Raw genomic sequence first — 14756 nt, forward strand, 5'->3', positions numbered from 1 at the left:
TGTTTTGAAAATTGTTTGTGTTGAAGTTTTGTATGTTGTCCTTTTCTTGTCTTGTAATTGAATTGATGGCATTAGTTGCACAAATCAAAGTTTGTTGAGCTAAAGTTTTTAAGGTAGGTAAACTTGTATACTGAATAGAAGTGGTATATGTGAAAACTTTACTCTGCACTGTTAATATGATGTCTAATGCTAAACATCCTGCTTAGTTGTTGAAATGTCTATTTTCTTGCCTTCTAGGCCTTTGAATTGTTAATTTCATATTCCTCCTTTCTGATGTGTTGTGTTGAATGGTTGTTATATTTCATGTATGGTTACTAAATGTTTTGTTTATATTTCAGGACATCTTCGTACATGTTTATTTGAAAATGTTTTGAATGAAATTTAATCTATTTGTGTAAATAATTGCAATACCACTGAAAGGTATAATCATGATATTGATTTCCTTTTCCCTTTTATGTTTTGCTTAAAACTCATTGTATGTGTAACCCGCACTTTTACAATGTATACATTTTTTGACATTCATTATAGGTCTAACATCCAGAGCACGTGGGCAACCATCTGGCACTGAAGACACCTCCACTCCAGCTAAGAATCAAGCCTTCAGGGATGACTCCACTCCTGAAGGTCCGGATAAAGAGGACAGCCTGGTCTGCTTGGTCTGCCTGGGCTTCAGTGAGTCTCACTCGGCCCACACTTACACCTCTTACCCCAGCTGTTACAACACCTCAGCTCACAGATACCTCTCCTTCCAGTGTCCACACTAACACCACGCCAATCTTGCTCAGGAGCAAGACTTGGAAGTAACGGGCTGCAGCAAACTAATTTCAGTTGTTGAGAGCTGACTGCGATAGACTCAACGTTGTAACTACAAACGCCAGAGTAATACGATAGGAGATTTTGACAATTTTCTTAGATATTTTATCTGCCCACTTCCCTTTCTAGACATCTATGAAGTCAGGCGAATAAGGACTTCAAACGGGTTATTCTACTAAGAGAGATACAATCATTTTGATTGACGCCGTGTCGCACATTACCACTTTATTCAGAATTTCCGTGATTGAGGGTCTCCCAAGATATGATTTTTTATGTCCTGAGGATGGTCTCGGAAACGCAAGAATAGAGACCAAAACGTCGACAATTGCTTTTTCTACCGGATAATAAATTAGATTGTAAATAGGTAGAAAAGCTCCTGCAATTGTTGTATAGAGAATTTTTGTAGATCAATTTATTTGTATGTTCTCTTACAACTTTGTATATCTATCATGTACCCTTGTAACAAATATTAAATCTGAATACTCTTTCATATACACCCTTTCTTTTGCTCTCTTTTTTCTCAAAAAGATCACTGTTCAGTGACAAACAGAAATTGACTTAAAAAGACATTTGTCACAGTTGTTGTGCATTAACGGCATCAAATATATCAGGTCGTACAATTGTAGATATTTAAAATAATATTTGAAACATTAAGACAATTAAAACCCTTGAAGGTCTAATTACCATAACGTGTTTTATATATGACTTGGTGGAAAAAGATACTTCCTGATTTCTGTTCACTACCAAAGAACTGGTTTCAGCAGACACATGCCTTCCTAAACAACAAATAAACATGAGTGTGCTTATGTTATAAGAGATAGTTGTACCAAACAGGCCACTAGTCTTTATGTCAGGTGTGATGCTCCTTCACTAATATATGTGATTTAAGGTTAGCCCTATTACAAGTGACACAGCATAAAATGCACACATGAAACGGTGGATGTTACAAACTTCATATTGGTATGTTGGTTTTATACATACACAAACAAGAGTTAGCAAGTGAGCCAAAATGTCTAGTAACAACAGATTAAATTACTATATTTTAGATCCAAAACATATCCCAAATGTGTTTTGATGACAAAATACTATTTCATTTATGTTACAAGTGACAGATTTCCATGATGTCTTACTCCTTCACAAGTGTACATTTTAGCCAGGGGCCCAGTGACATGGAGGGTGAGGGGACTGCAATGGAGGTCACCAGCTCAACAAAATATTCTTTGGAGGCTTCCACAAATGAGCAGTCCCTAGTGGTGGTGGACCCTGCAGGAACTCAACCAACTGCATCCTTGTCCAGAGAATTGTCTCCACCCACCTTCCTCTTGCTCCCTCCCCCAGTTGGCCTAAGAGGGGTGGCATCTCCTTCACTGCAGGCACCTTAACCCCTCCTGCTGTCCCCATGGCTGCACTGAATGAGGAAGCTATTGACCTTCCACAAAACATCTCTGTAGGCCAATCTGTACTCCAGATTGAAATCAGGCTTAGTGTCCACATTCAACAAATGGTAGCATACGTGCAAGGCATTTATAGTGCTATGTCTGGCCTGAAGCGATCATAGGTTGGTCTAGCCTCCTCCTTGCACGCAGCCTCCCAACTATCCCAACTTTGTGCCCCAACTCAGGCTCCTTCCCCATCCCAATTCCCAATTTACAGCCATGTCCCAAGTGCATTCCTTTCCATGCACCCAAACAGCATACAGACACAACACCTACTACCACCACCATCCCACCATACCCACCACAAACACCACCCAACCCACAACCATCACATCCACCATCACACCCACATCACACCCATAACACCACACCCACTACCACCACAGCTACAACAACCACCACCATTCCCACCACCACAATCACTGTACCCACCACCACAACTACAACCAAAACCACCACACACACAAGTGTCAGACCCACCACCACACCCACAACAACCACCACATCCACAAGCGTCACACCCATCACCAACCCCACAACTATCACCACATCCACAAGCACTACAATCACCCCAACCACCTCAATAGGACATTTATCCAAACACACACCTACATGCACAACAACACCCACCAAATGCAAGCTTACACACTCACCCGTCCAACATACACCTGCCAAGAAACACACACCCAAACATACAAAACAAACACCAGACCAACATGCAACTGCACAACAGACACAGGCACAACACACGCTCCAGGTCCCTCTACCTCTAAAACCCTGTCCTCTCCCACCCCTTCCTACCATTTGCCCTAGTTCTGCTTTTATTTCTGTTTTTTCCTTCACCCTTCCAAATGCAAAATCACCCCTCCCTAATGTAAACAGGCCCCTTAGAACTCAAACTCATCCCTCCAGAACTAACATTCAGTCCTCCCACTATATCTAAAACCACATCCCACAAATCCAAACACACCCCTCCCAACCCTTAAGCCACCTCTCCAAAACCCATCCCTCACTGTGGTGAAAGAAAGATAATTGAGGTGCCCACTAGATGCCCCTTCAAGCCCTGGCCCATTGATATACCTCCGTAAAAAAATTAGATCCAGAGATTTTCATTTTTGATTTATATGTTTTTATTGCTAGAGAAGTAATTTAACTTGGATAGACATTGCTAACCCGGGACAAATTTGTCATTGCTTTCTCAGAAGACTTTGATTCTTGTTGTGATTCACTGGTTTCTGCTATTTTTTGACAATTTTTTTCCAGGCTTTTTCCCTTGTATACGACTTGTAGCACTTGTTGTTACAATGATAAATATTTGATCCTCCTCACCCATCAGTTTCAATCTATTTTGAATTTTGTCTTGCTGTATTTCTGCAGCATCTCAAACTCTCTTCTGTCCAGCCGCAATTGATGTTAGCTTTTCTTTCAGATTAGTTTGGCATATGACACATTTATCTTCGTTGAAGGAGTCCTCAGATTTTCTAGTTAGCAACACTGTCAGGAGGTAAAGATCCTCTGCTACCATCTGCTTCACTCATGTTTACACATTTGAATCAACAGAAAACCTGAAACAAAAACAATATTAAAATAAATTACCAATTGTGTGGCTAAACAAATCATTATACAGTCGCCATTTTGGAAGGGTTGCTCTGACGAGTTATTTTCTGTCTCTATGAGACTATTGACACCCAAAACCTAAGTTTTGACACCAAAATGAACTATATAGGGCTAACGGTTACAGAAAGATTACATCATCAGTGCAACTCATCTGCAATTTTTAAAAATGTTGGCCATAAAAATTTGGCCCGGATCAACAATGTCTACTCAAGCTAAATTACTTCTCTGATTGTCAGGGAATGTTTGGGACTGTCTGGGACACAGTCAGGGACTTGGGCAAAGACTGGTGACTGGCTAGAGAGTGAAGCAGAAAAAGGAGAACAGCACTGCTCAGGATCACACAGGGAGTCATAGGAGGAAAGAGATCCAAAGGGGAAGCTTGCACGAAGGAACAAGATGGCAAAGACTCAAAAAGGGCAGGCACTCATGAGGCAGTTCAGCATTCAGAATTACTACACCCAGGATGGATGTGCAATACACATATATATAAAACATTAACAATGAAGGGAATGTGGGGTAAAGTACTAGGGAGCTCCACACAGTAGACTGAAGCTCAGTAGGTTCCTCACCCACAATAATTGTTACAGTTACTGACTGTAACTACCCACATATAGGATATGCATGCAAAGGCAGGGTCTGTGAAGCTGATACAAATGGTGATGTTATAAATGTAACTCAAAGACAAGACTCACAGTGAACAAGAAACACCACCTAGGTAATCAGCTGTGCCCACGGATCCTGGTGATCAAACCGGAACACACAAGGCAGTAACAGCAAAGGTGTAGAACTGAACACACGCACAATAGACAAGGAGCTAGCAAGGAGGAGTGCTTCACAGGAAAGAAAGAAATCACAGGGCGCACTTGGCAGACAGTAAGTAACAAACATACAAGGTAATAGAAGTAAGACAGAAGAATAGAAAGATAGCAAACTAGGAACTGGAAAAATGGAAATGGGAAGAAAGGCAGGGAGTGGAAAAGGATATACAGAAGGGAAGGCTACAAGGTTATACTAGAATAGTGCTCAATCAGGAGTCCAAAAAAACAAAGTAGCACTGAAGGTAGTGCTGAGCAATAACAAGAATTTAGCAAAAGCTCAAAAGCCAAGGAAGCACTGCATGCATTGCTAATTCAGGAACAAGAAAAACTACTACAGTTCAGGAACAAGGAATGCTAAGGCTTAGGAGTCAAGGTAGCACTGCAATCAGTGCTAATTCAGGAATAAGGAAACCTACTGCAGCTCAGGAGCAAGGAATAACTAAACCTCAGGAAAACACTGGAAATACTGGAAACAAGGGTAGGTCTCACCGGTACACAGATACAATGACCAACCTTTGCCAGAAGGGAGCTGGGGCTTAAAAGAGCTCCCAGTAATCACATGCATCAGGTGTAAGCAGGCTAGCAGCAGCCAGCCACAGATCAGCTGAATTCCTCCACCCATCCTTGGCCTGCAAGGGTGGAGACGAAGCAGGGAGCAAGGAATTCTAGGTAAAAATGTCAAACATTACCAGGCTGGCTTCAATCATGAGCAGGCTGGCTTTCACAAAACCCGGCATGGATTGTGAATGTGGTAAATGTATGACATTGTTCTGCATTCTATCCATCAACTGTTGTTTTTGCAAATCCCAAATAGTGACCAAATGGATGGGAGTCAAGATATGCATGCAGGGGAGTATCTGGAAGCTTTTTAGAACACAGGAAAGTGACACTATGCACCCCTGTGGTGGTGGGCACGAGAGTGCAGGGAGCAATGCTGACACTAATGATCCAAAAGCACAAATCAAAAAGGAAAATCTCTGGACTATTTTCTTTACAGAGGTATATCAGGGGGCCGAGATTATTCCTGAGGAGGTTCCCCTTGGCGAGTTTCTTATGAGGCATGTTTAGTGCTACAGCACAACAATGCAGCTGATTAACTTTTTTGCTCTTCTGGTTTCTTATATTTTAGTGTCAAGTATCTAATTTTGTGAATAAACCAATATTTTCTTTTCACCAAGTTTGTCCTAACATTAATGTTCATTTGCAAGTGTTTGATTCCTAGAAATGTTTATGAGTAAAATGTGAAGTACATATTTTTATTTAACAATATGGCAGGAAATGTTCTACTTTGTTGCATACATACACTGGTTAAAATTGTATGTGATGGTCATTTGAATGTAGGTACAAGGATTCATCATGGTAATGGAAACTGACACCAACAAAAAGATGATGTGTTTTTCAAGTGTTAATACAGGTGTGTTTAAGAATAAACGCATCTTCTGCATTACACTTAAAAAAATGATGTGACAATTGAAATTGGATAAAATACAGGAATTGCGCTAGACAAGGGGAAATGTAACATGGATTCATATTTTTTTTTTTTACCGAACTCCTCAGCCCTCCTGATCACCGAAGGAAGGGCCAGATCTAAGTTTGATGTCATAATGAGGTTGTCATCGGCATATAGAGCTACCCGCTTTCCCCACCCTCCAAAGCTAAATGATGGTATATTAGCCTCCTCTCTAAGAATCTGTGCGAAGGGTTCAATCTATAGGTTAAAAAGAAGGGGAGAAAGCGGGCAACCTTGCCTGGTGCCTCTTGAAATTTCAAAAGGCTCTGTTAGGGAGTTATTTACATAAAGCTTTGCCGTCGGGGCTCGGGGGTGAAATCATACGGCAGAAATTTCCGGGCAGATTAAATTTCTCCATGACCGCAGCCAAATAGGACCAATTGACCCTATCAAAGGCCTTAGTCGCGTCCAGCGTAAAGACAGCCAGAGGCAGAGAAAAAGTGGTAGCGATGTCAATCATCCCAACCAGATCTAGCGTGAGGTCAGCTAAGTATCTGCCCTTAATAAAGCCCTTTTGGTCTTCATGAATTAAAGAGCTCGCCACCCTCCCCAGCCTGGTTGCCATAATAGCTGCAAAGATTTTATAATCGCAGTTGAGAAGCGAGATCGGGCGATATGACCCACATTCTTTCAGATCTTTCCCTGGTTTAGGTATTAGGGCAACCGTGGCATTGTTCCAAGACTTTGGAGGGTCCCTCCCTTCCAAAAGGATGTTATTGAAAACAGAAGCCATTATTGGGGCAATCTCCTCCTTAAGGGCCCTATAAAATTCCCCTGGTAACCCGTCGGGGCCTGCTGCCTTCCCCCGCTTTCCTTTCCCCAAAACCTTCCTAATTTCTTCAACAGAAATCTCTTCTTCCAACGACCTACTCTGCTCTGGTGATAGCTTTGGAATATAAATTTGGTCTAGCCAGGCCTCCCTCCCTGCCTTATCCTCCAGGGTGTCTTCCTTATAGATGTCCTGGAAAGAGTCACGGAAAACACCTCCTATTTCATCCTTAGTAATCCGGGGGGCAGCATCTCCCTCCACCCTAATCTCCCTGATGTAATTTCGAGCTGTGTCGGTTTTAGTTTTCCAAGCGAGAATTTTCCCAGCCGCCTCGCTAAACTCAAAATGAGAGATTCTGCTCGCCTCCCACCTTCTAGAGACCCTAGCTTGTAATATATTTTCTAATTGTGACTTTAGCGCTCCATATCTTTCAAAGTCTGCACCTGATCTAGTTTGGGCACCCACAGTACTTTCAATAGATTTCATTCCCCCCTCCAGATTTTCAATACTTTCCCTGTATTTCTTCCTTCTGTAGGAAGCTCTGCTCGTAATACACCCCCTCCAGAAGGCTTTTAATGCATCCCACATGACGTGGATTTCCGTAGAGTCTATATTTATCTCCAAGAAATGCCGGGTCTCTGATCGAAAAAAATTGACCTCCTCATTTTCTAAAAGAATGGTCGATCGAATGACCAAGAAGTATGGCTATGTTTGTGTCCTGGTTTCAATATAAATGAGATGGCCGAATGATCGGAGAGATGTGAGGGAAGGTAGGAAATATCTATCAATAGGTCTTTCAGACAATAACTAAACAAAGCATAGTCTATCCTAGACACATGTTTGTATTTAAAGTTTCAAAAGGAAACCCCCAACATATCCCCTGCCCTTTCCCTCCAAACATCTGCAAGACCCAGTTGTGACATTGCTATTAAGAGATCATGTCTAGATCAGGAGAGGGCACAGGATCTAGATTTAGCAGACTTATCTAATTTTGGGTCTAGGACGATGTTAAAGTCACCCATCCAAATAACTGGTTCATGAAGAGCTAGTAGGTTGTCTTGTATGATAATCAAATAGGTGGGGTCGTCCTGGGTAGGGCCGTAATACCCGATCAGGGTGAAAGGAAGGCCATCTAACATAACCCTTACAATAAGCCACCTACCACTCCTATCCTCCCTATATTCCATGATTTGTGCTTTTGCATGTTTTTTAAAAATAAAAAGCACCCCCCTAATGTTTGTTGATTGGTCTGTGCAAATGAAATTGTCAACCCATTTTTCCTTTTTTAGAAATTCTGTTGTTTTCGCCTTGAGGAGGTGTGACTCCTGAATGGCTATGACCTGTGCCGGGGAATCTTTCAAATATTGAAAAATGTTTGCTCTCCTTCCCCTAGTGCGCAGGCCATTGACATTCCAGGATAAAAAATGTAACTGAATCATCTCCTCAAACAGTCACCACTCCCCCCTGCCTCCTCCAAATTCCCTGCCACCTTGTTGTCATGTCTTACTCTGATTTTTATGGGGCATGAGACAAAAAAAATGTGTTGATAGGTTAGGCTATTTGCACACAAGTACCCTTCGGGCTCAGACATTTGAGGATTTATTTCATCTCCGGATCCAACATAAATTCCAAAAAAACTGAAATTATGGTTTGGAATATCTCAAATACTCAGGTGGATGTAGTGTTCTCTATGCGTTATCTTGGCATCAGAATAACCCAAGACATAAGTAAAATCACTACTTACAATCTTGAGCGAGTACATAAGGAATGTCAAAAACAACTAAAGGCATGGAACCATCTCCCGTTATCTATCTTTGGGAGGACAAACCTTATAAAAATGTCCATCCTGCCTAAATATACCTTCCTGTTTAACTCTATCCCTATGTTTTTCGATGTCAAACAAATATCTAAATGTCAACAAGAAATAAACTCTTTCATTTGGAGGAATAGAGCCACGAGATTGGCTTGGAAAAAACTGAGGAGAAGGAGAGAAAAAGGAGGGTTAATGTCTCCAGACATCCAATATTATGCTTGGGCTTTCCAATTATCCTTTTCAAGAATGCTTCTAAAAACACCAGTGGATAACCCTAGGGGGAGGATGTTTCGAGTTATGTTGCAGGGGTCAGAACTTTCATCTGACGGTTTTCTTTTTAAGTTTGGGGACCAGAAATTCTTTAAAAAAATAAAATTAAAAACTCTTCAATCATTGGCCAGTACAATTAGGAGACAAACAGGGATGAGCTACTTTTCCAATTTAGCCCCCATCTGGGATCCGCAAGGCACTCCTTTGTGTCTTAAAGACAGGCTGGCATGCTCAATAAAGGAAGACGGAATTCTTAACTGGGGAGAGCTGATAGCAAGAGGTTCATTGATACCTTGGGAGGCTTTGCGGGAGAGAGTCGGGCCAAGGTTAATCAACTTTAAATCCATACAGTTGACCAGTTGCGCTCAGGCATTGATAAGGAAGGGAGTCCCCCTGGGAAATTACAGTAACTTAGAAAATCTATTGATGACAAGACCAGGGGGGGGGGGGGAGGGGTTGCATGTTGGTACTGGGCGATCCTGGAAGAGATAGATGATGCCATTAATCTCCCGGAGGTGCCATGGGGTAGCAATGTGGGTGAACAGTGCCAGCATTTGTGGCGGAACTCTTTTAGTTTACTGTATAAAATTGTGAAGCCAGCTTGGCTGAGACGAAACCACCTATTTACTTTACATCGTGCATATCTGTCTCCCCAAAAATTAGCCAAATTCCAGCCAGGAAAAAAAGTGTAATAAATGCGATCTTGCAGAAGCCTCAGATGTGGACATGTTTAAAGAGTTCCCAGCCATTAGCCGTTTTTGGAAAGAGGTGATGGATGCCCTTTCTTCTATTCTAAATATCACTTTGAGTAGTACTCTCCCTTTGATTATCTTCGGGATTGATGAAAACATCCTCGGGCATGCCAGATCCTTCCTGTTTTTTGCAATTTTAATGGCAAGGAGACAGATCTGTTGGTTTTGGGTGGATACAACCCCTCCAACATATACAGGATGGTTATCGTCCCTATATGAAATTTCTAAAGTAGACTTGGCCAGATCCTGCAGCAGGAAAAGAGTTGCTATTTGGGAATATTTGATACAGTAGAACTAGGTTTCCGGGTTGTTGTTTTTTTTTCCCGGGTCCTATGATTATGCCAGTTTCCCTGCTCCATGGACCTACAACAAGGGTCTTTCTCCGAATCTCTGGTCCAACAGGCCGAAATATGCCTAGATGGAGTTTTCTGAAGGTCCCCCTCTTTGTGTGTGGTTTTCCCCTTCTTCCGCCAATCTAACATCCGCTCTTTTTTTTTTCTTGTGCAATTGTCTGATGCACACTACAGGTTTCTGGTGGGCAGGACAAGTTAGCACAAAATGGTGGTCGGTGGTTTCTTCAAGCACACATAAGGGTTCGGCAAAAATGGATTCATATATTAATTGGTTCAAGTTTGGGACTGACATTCATTTTATAGGTATTCAAAAAGTAAACCTTACACCTTGTCTAGTGCAATTTTTACATTATGTTACATTTCACTTATCCCAAAGATGTGTAAAACATATGTATTTAAATTGACAATTTACAGAATTTATTTCAACACACCTGTATGGTTACTTTTAGAAGTGCCCATGTTTTTTAAGGCATCCTGCACCATATTTTGAAATGCAATGTAATCATATAGGTGTGTGTCTTCAAATTTCTTCAATGTCAACATTGCACACAAATGCATTCCTCATTGGTATGCTATTGCTTGTAAAAGAGATTTACAAATGCAAAAGTCCAGTGCAAATGTTAATAGACGAGTCAAAAGGCAATGGGTAAAAGTAGAGCTTACTATCTGTTCTGGCCACAACGGTGTTGGTTTTGTTCGTCATCAAGCAGCAGCCAAGGCAGGACTTGGAAGATCAGGCCCACAGCGGAAAAGGTGAGAAAAGTTGAGTTTCTGCCACATATCCCTTTGAAACCACCAACTCAGGTATGAAGGTCTTCCCTCCACAGTCCCGTCGGAAGGAAGGCACATCGTGATTGACCCAGCAGACAAACTGGCTGTCCTCCATCTGACAGCTGCTTTTGTCTATGGCATCGTCGATGCGGGTCAACATACCGGTCGGAGTCGGTGGCACTCAGACGGCTTTTCGTCCAAAGAACTGCCAGCATTTAATTAGAGCAGGTGTATCACCTAGTATGCTGATGGGGCATCCGTCAAAAAAGTTACGGCGGGATTATAACTGCCAAAATCTAAATCAGGCCTGTTATGCTTAAAAGTGTTTATTTCAACAGGCGCACCCTGTTGTTTAGCACATCTAAAATAACCACAGAGAATATTATTAAAACAGCATTAAAGCATGTAGCAAACAATGAAAACAATATGAACATTTCTACCAAAGTGGAAATATCATCTAGCAACCACACACCCTAAAAACTACCTATCAGCGTGCTACAGTGAGAGGATGGAGTACCGTAACTTGCATCCAGAGTCTCTCTGGAGAGAATCAATGCACTGCACACCTTTTTACAACAAGGAGCTGTAGTTATCAGTAGTCAGGAGAGAGTATTCCCTTGAAAGGAAAACAGGAAGCAGCATCGCCGCCTCTCCTCCTGGACTTAATTAGGTATCAGCTTTCAGCACAAAATGGGAAACTGCATCATCACAACCATCTCCGTCAGGTTCTTCTGGAAGTATTGTGTGCGATAATCTGGGTAAAAAAAACTCTCCTGCCAAGTGGCCACTTGACAGGCCTTTTGTACAGTGGTTTATCTGATATGGTTATTCCTGACATAACCTTAGGAATGGCTGACATAACTTGTGTGCACCAAGAAGCTAGCTTTAGATGCAGTTCTTTAAACAAATAAGGTAAAAACACATCAACTCAGACTACAGTGCTTATATTATGTTTATGGTCTGGCCTTGAAATAGAGATAATAAGGCACTTCTCACAGACTGGTGTTGCATCACCTGTCTTATCGATGTAATTGTCTGAATGACTTGATACTTTCACACTTTCCCGGAAGATAAATACAAATGGCAACTGCATCAAAGGCAGCTGTGCCGATGATTAGGCGAAAATAGAGAAAAAAGAATCTCGGCTTGCTCAAGATGAAGTCTGGCCTTAGGGACATCAGGCATGGGCGGACCCACAGAAAAAACTTTCGCAATATGTTGACATCTTTTTGAACCCTCTGGTTAAGAATCTCCCCTCATTCATACAGGATACCAAGCATATTCTGAGTGTTTTGGCTGACATCCAGTGGCAAACCGGCCTCGTGATGGCCACCCTGGATGTGGTGTCACTGTACACCTCTATCAAACCTGACATGGGCTTAGAAGCAATAACCAAATGTCTACACTACAGATCAGTCACATTATGGGAACACACCAACATGCTGGTTTCCATGATGAACATTATTCTCAAGAACAACTTCTTCATCTATGACAAACAGTGGTACAGGCAAACGAAGGGTGTTGCCATGGGGTCAAGGTTCTCACCATCCTTTGGTAACCTCTACATGGGGTCACTGGAAGCGGATCTGGGGAACGAATGGGCTACCTTGGATAGATTACATTGTATACTGGGGGCGGTATATTAATGACTGTCTACTAATCTGGTCAGGTAGCCAAGAGACATTGTGTGACTTCTTTGATTACTTAAACACGAATAACATGGACATGAGATTTACTTGCATGCGTACACAAGGGGTCCTAACATCGGAGAAATACTGAAGCAAACCACATTGGATGACCGATGGATCGAACACAAGGGCACCGTCCGGTGTCAGAATTGCACACACTGCAATAATGCAAACATAGGGAATACCTTTACACATCCAACGACGGGTAAAATCATTAAACGTAGACACACCAGTGACTGTAATGCCCAAAATGTGGTATATGGAATCAAGTGCCCATGAGGAATGATGTATGTGGGGAAATCCGAGCGGAAAATTAAAACCAGACTCACGGAGCACAAAAGTAGGATACAGAATTTGCATTTATCTTCACCACTAGCCACCCATTGGAAGGAAGCCAACCACAAGATTTCTCAGTTACGTTTTCTGATAATAGAAAAAGTGGAGATCAAAACAGGGATTGACAACAGACAGAGACTCTTGCAGCGTGAGCTGTATTGGATTAAATACCGGCAAACAATGCACCCAACAGGATTAAATGATAGGTATGACCTTTCATGTTATCTGTAGAGCATAACAGACAGTGATCAAAATTGAACATGCAAGCTAAGTAACATCGAGTGAGATTTAAAAGGCCATACACCATTATTAATATCAGAATAGTAGTACTTAATTCTAGGAATTTATGACCATGTTTAAATGCCATTACACAGTAATACACATAGGCAGGAATAAGTGATAATGTTGTTGTATTTTTGGAGACGGTTATAATGTTTGCAGTGAGTAAATAAGTTTTGTATTAATGATTATGTATGTCACACCACAGTGATCGAAACACACAGTTGAATCACTAACTAAACAAATATATTGTTCAACACAAATGGACATACACCTTAACACACAACATTAATACGGAACGCCCCTCCTAAAAAGTGCTTCTGTGGGCACTATAAGGTTAAATAAATTGCTCTAAAAGTGGTAGAGTGGTTATCCAAACGAAATATGTGGCAATTATATTGAGGCCATAACAGCTAAACATATCGTTTCAATATTTTCTTTGAACATAATACAATCCTATAACATAGCATTGGGCAAACGTGCAAATTTCTACCGGTTTCTAGCAATACATTTTAATAACACTAGACATTATTTGAGTGTTGGCTTTGACGATCTAAGTATCGGGACACATTACAAAATGGCGATACCGGAGAGCAACCTTGAGAGGTACTCTCTGAAAACGAAGTCCGTTGACAGTGTTGATCGAATCGCGCCTAGCGATTATATGGCTGATAGGAGTATGGCGCCAACTTGGCGGAGAACAATCACGGCAAACTTCTCGTGTAGCGTGCAGCGATTTTATGAGCGCCGACGAACAACAATACAGGTATTTAACAGAACCCAGCGTAATTCCGATAAAGTAATCAATGCATATTTGAGCGACATAACATTATTTACGGTATGCGTTTCTCTTCTTGTAGGTTGAAATATATACCTTCGCAGGTATGTCTAAAAAATTATACAGTTGACACACAGTCATATATGTGACTTTAAACCATGCTTAAAGTATCCTATTATGCACCGACAGGTCACTACAACCATTGAAGATCAGGTAGGACCTTATCGCTTTCAATATCGTCTTCATGTTATGGCGTCTATTGATAAATAGGCACGAGTAGCATTAACCATAGGGCTCTCATGTATTTTTCCCTCAGATAAACAAGCCTCAGTTTATAGACATCATTAGGTAAGCCCAATGAATCAGACTATACGGCATAGACATAAGAATTAAAACTTCATGTCTCATACGTAACATGAGGTATTATGGCTTTATTTTACAGTTTACTCACAAATAAAAACACCACGAACAGGTAGGACATTGTAAATATTCATAAGTGAACATACCCATGGGCTAATTGACTACACCACACTTACACGGTTTACCTTTTTATGTTTTCAGATCAGCACCTGATGAAGGTACCTGTTGGTACCGAAATGCAGTGGGCAAGGAGTGAAAAAATGTGAAAGGTGATCAATGGTTATATTGTGAAAATATTGGTATCACTAAACAACGAATTGTATAAATGTGATTGAAAGTGAACATATGTATAGAAAATGAATTTTGTGATGATAATGTGAATCAATCAGATTA

This window comes from Lissotriton vulgaris, chromosome 1_1 (genome assembly GCF_964263255.1).
Source record: "Lissotriton vulgaris chromosome 1_1, aLisVul1.2, whole genome shotgun sequence".
NCBI classification, from domain to species: domain Eukaryota; kingdom Metazoa; phylum Chordata; class Amphibia; order Caudata; family Salamandridae; genus Lissotriton; species Lissotriton vulgaris.